The sequence below is a fragment of the Pinus tabuliformis genome, chromosome 6 (assembly GCF_031772625.1).
Source record: "Pinus tabuliformis cultivar Carrire ecotype Pingquan chromosome 6, CPIR1, whole genome shotgun sequence".
Classification (NCBI taxonomy): domain Eukaryota; kingdom Viridiplantae; phylum Streptophyta; class Pinopsida; order Pinales; family Pinaceae; genus Pinus; species Pinus tabuliformis.
The window spans coordinates 1,567,495,039-1,567,502,874 of NC_142292.1; the positions used below are offsets into that span (position 1 = coordinate 1,567,495,039).

The window sequence follows — 7,836 nt, forward strand, 5'->3', positions numbered from 1 at the left end:
ATATGTCAAAATTTAGCCCTAGAGCCCAACTGCGAAGAGGAAGAGTTGTGCATGAAGTTGAGACCTTCAAACCACACCCTTGAGCATGCTAGCCTATAGTTAGAGTCGAAAATTTCCTTTGACGAGCTTGTGATCAGAAACCAAAACCTTAGAACACATGCGAGCTCCAAACCCTATATTTTCAGACCTGTGCGAACCTCTTTCCTCAACCTAGCCTTATACCTGTGTGAACGAATCAATGAATAATAGAATAAGATGATCCTTGGTGGGGGCCAAATGAGCTTGAGGTCACTTGTATTTATAGGCTTCCAAGGGTGACCATTTCGTGTTAGGGATGATCTGTCCAAATGTCCATATGTGGGCTTTTCTTCATAAGTAGATTTTCCCTTATCCAAATTGAGCACTTCAATATTCAAAATTGGTCCTCTCGAAAAGAGGAATTGATCCCCATGGTTGGAATTTGTCACTAAGCTACCAAATTAACATTCCCTCTCATCTAGGGATAAATTCCAACTACATTATGTCATGGGTATCTTGTCGTCATATCATGTCCCATCTCTGCTCAACTCTATCTGTTGTAACATTCTCGAATCTAAATAAGAAGTATTTGGGAGCATTAAATACCACCCTCTATAATGTCAGAGAGCACATCTTAATCTGAAAATAATATTAGGAAGCACATATAAGCCTGAATCAACATCAGGGAGCACATCTCAATGCAGAATCTCATGGGGGAGAAAAACATCTTCAACCCCAAATCAAGCAATAGGTGATATAGGGGAGAACATCTCAACCCATCCTATTTACCACTAGTCTTACCAACAACGACCCTCAAGAGTCACGTGGTAGAACACCTCCATCATAATCAAATTGGGTTGTACACCCCCAAGTACACTCTCAAACTGTTGGCTAAACGGGGAGTGGTAATCCCGATAATCCCAACTTATGGGTATGATGAAAAATGGGGTATACTCTACGAAGACCAAGATAGGGGAGCAACATCTCCAACCCTATGGGTACTGGATAGAGGAGAAATATCTACGACCCTATTGTCTAGAGATATCTCAACCCTACGAGCCCTCCATCTCAATTCCTCACCTTGGGATCTTAGACAGGGGGGAAGAGTCGGCTCAGTGTTCTTGATCAATGAATACCCTTATCGTAAAGGGTCACATCCAATAGTCCAAGCTTATATTTGAAGACCAAGAAATTCCCTTTCAGAAAATCCTTGGTGAGCATATTTGCAATCTGCTCATTTGTCGATATATAATGGAGTCTAACAACTCCTCTATGTACCATGTCTTGAATGTAATGATATCGAATCTCTATGTGCTTGGGCTTGTCATGAAATACAAGATTATCTACCAGACATATCCCACTCTTGTTGTTGCAATATATTGTTGTAGTGTCTAGGATTTTCTCAAATAGCTCTCTAAAGAGCTTCCTCAACCAAACTGCTTCACAACTAGCCATGATAGTGGAAATGTACTATCCCTTGACAATACTAAATGCTACAGACTTCTGCTTCTTGCTCACTCAAGATATCATGGCAGATCCATGACTAAAACAACATCTAGAGGTACTCTCAATCTTTTCAACAAAATTTCCTTCGCAGTCAACATTAGTATATCCATGAAGTCGAACATCTTTGGCAGTTTATCTCATACCAAGGGTGATCAACCCATGCAAATATCTCAAAATGTGTTTAGAAACAATCCAATGTGCATGGAGAGGCTCAGTCATGAATTGAATCAACATGTTCACTACAAAGCATATGTATGCACGAGTGTTCATTAAGAACATCATAGCACCAATCAACTATCTATACTCGGGTGGATTTGCCAAGCCAGATCCTGCAAATTCTTCACATAACTTCTTGAAATTCATTTCTATCGGTGTTGGCAAGGACTTGCATCTGTCATTCCAAATTTCTCCAATAACTTCACGACATATTTTCCTTATGAAAGGAAAATCTCACCGGGCCTTTGCCACACCTCAAGGCCTAGAAAGTAGTTCATGAAACCAAGGTCTTTTATCTAAAATTTAGAGGCTAACTCCCTCTTACACTCAATCATTAGGGGCTCACTACTTGTCAAGAATAGATGGTCAACATATAAAACCAAAATCAGCGACATACCTTGGACTATCTCGAAATAGAGGTTGGGATCAAGATTGCTTCTTGCGAATCCCAACTTCACCAAATAACTGTCTTTGTGGGCATACCATGCTCTGGGGGATTGCTTCAAGCCATACAATGGATTCTTCAAGCTATAAAAATGTGATTTTTGATCCTCTACTTCAAATCTCTATGGCTTCGCAACGTACACCTCTTCGTATAACATGCCATGGAGGAATGTTGTCTTTATGTCCATCTGATGTAGGGTCCATCCTTGAATTGCGGCAAGAGAAACTATTGAACGAATGGTTGTATATTGAGCCATAGGTGCAAATATGTCATCATAATATTATCCCTCTTTTTGAGTGAATCCTTGGGCCATGAACCTTGCTTTATATTTTTCAATGCTACCATCAACTCCATGATTGATCTTGAATAAAGTCACCACATATTTCCCCTTCAGTCTTGACATAACATCGCATACATCATTTTTCATAATAAACTCATATTCTTCAACCATAGCATCCTTCCAAACTTGTTCTTTCACAACTTCTTCAAAGGTGGTAGGTTCGTATTGAAGCATAGTGCTCATGGATGCAACATATCCCAAGTACCTGCATGGCTTCTTGTTTTCTCTAAATGATCTTCGAATGAGAACTCATCTCTCATCATCATGTAATGTGTCACGAAGCCAAAGTGGCCTCTTCCTGGTAGGAGGATCACATGGAGGAGGGTGTAAGGGATCCATTGGCTTCGTGGGATCATCAACAATGTCTCTCTCAGATTCAAGCGTGGAATGACCATCTAAAATATCCATATCATCATTCTTCTTCTCAAGAGGAGGAGGCAGAGGAAGGTCCCTTTCTTTCCCGAGGGAAACATCTTCATAAAACGTTACATCCATGCTAATTTCAACCTTCCTTTGACTAGGAATATATATTCTAAAAGCTTTAGAATATTCACAATATCCAACAAACGTACCTTTTCTTCTCATGACTTCCAGTTTATTTCTTTTTTCCTTCAATGCATGGAAATATACAAGACAACTGAAGATACAAAGATGACCAGCATCAGGCTTGATGCCTATGAACACTTCTTCAAGGGTCTTGTTGTCCAATTCTTGATGAGGCACCCTATTTTGAACATATATGACAACATTCATTGCTTCTCCCCAAAAGAACTTTCGAAACTTTTGATCGTGGAGCATGCCATGAGAAACTTCTACAATAGACTTGTTCTTTCTTTCAACTACTCCATTTTCCTCAAGAGTATAGGGCACAATCGTGTCTTTCTTGATACCTTCATTCTTCCAAAAATATATGAACTCATTCGAAATGTACTCACTAGCATTATCAAACCTTAAGATTTAATTTTCTTCCCTGTTTTATTTTCGACCAAAGCTTTGAACTCCTTGAACAGTTTGAAAGCTTCATCGTTGTGCTTCAAATAATATATCCATGTATTTCTTAAAATGTCATCAATGAAGGTGATGTAGTAGAGATGGACACCAATAGAATGTATGGGCATCATACCACATAAGTTGGAATGAATGTGATGGATGATGTCATTTGTCTTGTTCTTTCTAGAGGGGAATGGTACCCTTGTCTTCTTTCCACTGGCACAACCTAGACATACTCCATCATGTTGGACTTGAACATCAGGAATTCCAGACTCCTAATTTCATCAATTTCGAAAGAGCATCATAATGTAAATGGGCCAATATTTGGTGCCAAAACTCGCTTAGATGATTAGTATCATGGACCAATTCTAGAAGAGGTCTTCCAATAACCTTGTAGAGTCCTTCAAATATCATTCCCAATGTGAGTGCATCTCTCATTGGTGATATAACAGGCCAAGTAATAAATTTTCCCCTAATGAAGCCAACCCTCATCCCTTTGTCCTCCAAAGTAGATATTGATACCAAATTCTTCTTCAATCCTGACACATACATCACATTATGGAGAAAAATAGATTCCCAAAACTCCAAATGGAATTTGAAGGACTCAAAGCCTTTAATGGGATTAGTGGAGTTGTCTCCAAGAAAAATTTTCAAATTTGACTCTCTCTCTACCAAATTAGAGAGAACTTCCTTATACCCAGAGAAATGATGAGTAGAGCCACTATCAACCAACCAACCATCCCATGAATCCAGAGGAGAGGAAATAGTAGGGGCTTAAATAAGGATATATTCAGATTGATTGCCAACATTACTTCCATAACTGGAGTATCTTGACTTCTTTTGAGGATGACGATCTCCTTCATGATCACTTGGAGCATCTCTTATTCTTGTTTCATCTCTTGCATTGCGATCATTCCTTCGGTCATCTTCTCTTCTTCGATAATCAAACATGTTGTTGTTGCTTCTACTGTTGTGGTGTGTGTTGGCTTGTTGGGGCCTGACCCATGTTTGAAGTTAATTAGCCAAACAAATCCCTGTACTACTAGCACTTTCGGCAACAGTCTGCAGAGCGTGGACTGAGGTCTCACCCGAAGTAGTACGGGACTCACTAATTACGATATTTTTGGCACCTGAAGAAGATCTCAATGCCGCCAATCTCAACACAAGTTCTTGCCATAAAATTTTCTCCTCTTCTTCATCAATTAGAACCCTAGATTTCCCGCCAATTCCTTCATTTTCTCTAATGTCCCCAACAAAATCTGGATCCTTCTCTAGATCATTTAAATAATGTTTTGCAGGGTTTAGCGGTGGGGCGCAAATTTTATATGGGTTATAAAGTAGAGGGCGCATAAAGTACCTGGCCCTGTTATGCAAAAACTCTGATCAGTTTGCCACTAAGGGAAATCTTAGGCAGATCCTATTTCCGGAACTGGGTTGTCCAATTTTGTTCCACTGCAGGACAACGTTGCAGCTTTTGAAGTCGACATTCTTCTTTATGTGTGCGAGCATGAAGCCTCCCGGGCGAAAGGCGGCTGAAGAAGGCCAGAAAAAGGGTCACTATCATATTCCGTTATATATAATGCTTTGAGAACCGGATCTTCCGTTGATGTTTACTTGTGTAAGAAACCCAAACCCTTAAGCCCTTTTAGATTGTACAAAATGGCTTGTGTTTGTTAATGCAATAATAGTCCATTTGGTGGATTGTTTACAGTCTCCTTATACTTTTTCACTTAATGCTGAATTTGCTACCACACCCCAATCCAATTTTTAAAAATATTTACAAACTATTTCAGCACTGAAAAATACCTTTCGTGAATGAAACTTTAATCCCAGCCATTGATATTTACTTCCTTTTGCATTCTAAATATATCCTTGGAGTCCAGTCAAACAGAATAGTATTTGGGGCTTTCGTTATTAGTACACTGGATATGCCCATCTCAGAACAATTTTCCTTGGTCCATTTACCTTTTTTTTCTTAATATTTTAACTTATTCATGTTGATTATAGTTTGCAGATAGAACTCTGGATGCACCAGACCTTGTGGATGATTATTACTTGAACCTACTGGACTGGAGTTTGAACAATGTGTAGCCCTTGGCAATACTGTATACCGGTGGGATGCTTCAAATAGTTCTATATTGGAGCTTCTGATTGTAGACAATGAAGAAGGCCCTGTTACTGGTGTTAGCTGGGCACCTGATAGGAGGCACATTGCCATTGGGTTGAATAATTCTGTTATACAGCTATGGGACTCTTCATCTGATAAACAAGTAAATAAAATCTCCTTATCTCTTCAAGGTTTTTTCATTCCAATGTAATGGCAATCTCCAAATTTTGACATGGATAAAATTGCAGTTAAGAGCATTGAAAGGTCATCATGTACGTGTTGGTTTCCTTGGTTGGAATGGTCCTATTCTTATGACAGGAGGACGGGGTGGGATCATAATCAATCATGATGTTCGTATGCAAGAGCACATTGTTCAAACATATAGAGGGCATGACCAGGAGGTTTGTGGATTGAAATGGTCTCTTTCTGGCCAACAACTTGCAAGTGGGGGGAATGACAATCTACTAGACATTTGGGATCAGAGCATGGCATCCCATAATTCTACCTCTCAATATCTCCACCGCTTTGATGAACACTGTGCAGCAGTTAAGGCCTTGGCATGGTGCCCCTTCTAAAGCAATCTTTTAGCATCTGGTGGAGGGAGTGTAGACAGATTTATAAAGTTTTGGAATACTCACACAGGTGCCTACTTAAATACTGTAGACACTCATTCCCAAGTTTGTTCATTACTCTGGAATAGGCATGAACGTGAGTTACTAAGTTCACATGAATTTAGTCAGAACCAGTTAACCTTATGGAAGTACTCATCTATGGTTAAGATTACTGAACTTACAGGTCATACTTCTCGAGTTCTTCATCTGGCACAGGTATGGAAATTGATTTATTTTTATGAGTACTTATGCATTCATCTTTCGTTTTATGAATGGATTTGTCCTCATGATCCTTCTTATGCCTTACCTCTTCAGAGCCCTGATGGGTACACAGTTAGATCAGTTGCAGTAGATGAAACACTCAGGTTTTGGAAAGTATTTGGAGTTCCTAATACCTCAAAAAGGGCGAAGAGTAAAGATGAAAATGGGGCTTTCAGCAAGTGTCATACTTACATCCGCTAATAAGCATCTTTCTATATTTATGAAATGAGGATGTTTAACTCAAGGTAGTAATTAAATGTTATGTTTTCTATTTCACATAGCTCTTTTGCAAGCTGTTGGATTGCCATGGAGCATGTTCCACTTTCTTCAATGTAATATGCTACAGTTTCTTCTTTCTTTCTTCTTGTATATCATGAACTTTGAATTTATCTTTTGTGAAACCTGATGGAACAATGTTGCAACAGCTTTCTGAGACAAGAACCACTCCTTCAGCTGCATCGTAAAAATTAAAATGGTTTTGGCAAGTCTTTGGAGTCCCATATTCTTCAATGTAGGTTCTGAAAATGATACATTATGAGTGTCAACAAGTTTGTCATTCACATCAACAAAGAAACCTCCACGCCTCCTCCACTCATGGAATGATTCACATTCTACAAAAAGCCTTCATGCCTCTACTCAATCTTATAGGTAATTCTTGAATGATTTATCTTCTTCATTTTGCTATGACGCACTTATTATGTAATTTCTTAACTGAGATAAATTCTATATCTATATTGCTATAGAATTTTAGTTATGTATATATATTGCTATCTCATTTGTATAAAGTTTTTGTAATATTTTACATTGTACCGTAGTTCAGTTCCTTAGGCTTGCAAAATTCATCTCTCACATATATTCATTCAAGAGATCAGTAAAGCATTTTTTAATAGACATTAATCAGAAAAATAGTCACATGCATAGGTGCTTGAAACTTGAAAGAACTCCATGAATTACCCTGACTTGTGGCTACAACTCTCAACCTTACAAAAATATTGATTGCGATAGAAGAATTGAAAAACTGACTAAATACCTCCATGCATACCAGGTATTGATGATATAGCCATGAATGAGTAGACACTAAATTGACAACTTCTAATGTGCTGCTAGGACAAGTGATATTCATCGTCATTTACTGTGCCCCTGTTACAAGATCCTATCTCATGGAACTGTTGGTCTGATCAGTTATCTTTGTCCTCTGACACCTTACATATTTTGAATGTTTGTTAAAGTTGTTCATGCTCATTGGTTCTATGATTTATCATATCATTCCTCCCATTTGTTGGTATCTGTTATTGGTCTGTTGGATTGATCAACCATATTTATCTTCTTTTATTAAAACAAC

At 38.5% G+C, this 7,836-nt stretch overlaps 1 pseudogene; it reads left to right on the forward strand.

Annotated features, from left to right (window-relative positions):
- The first annotated feature begins 5,022 nt into the window (after nt 1–5,022).
- Nucleotides 5,023–6,993, forward strand: LOC149264755 (cell division cycle 20.1, cofactor of APC complex-like; annotated as a pseudogene).
- Nucleotides 6,994–7,836: the final 843 nt, after the last annotated feature.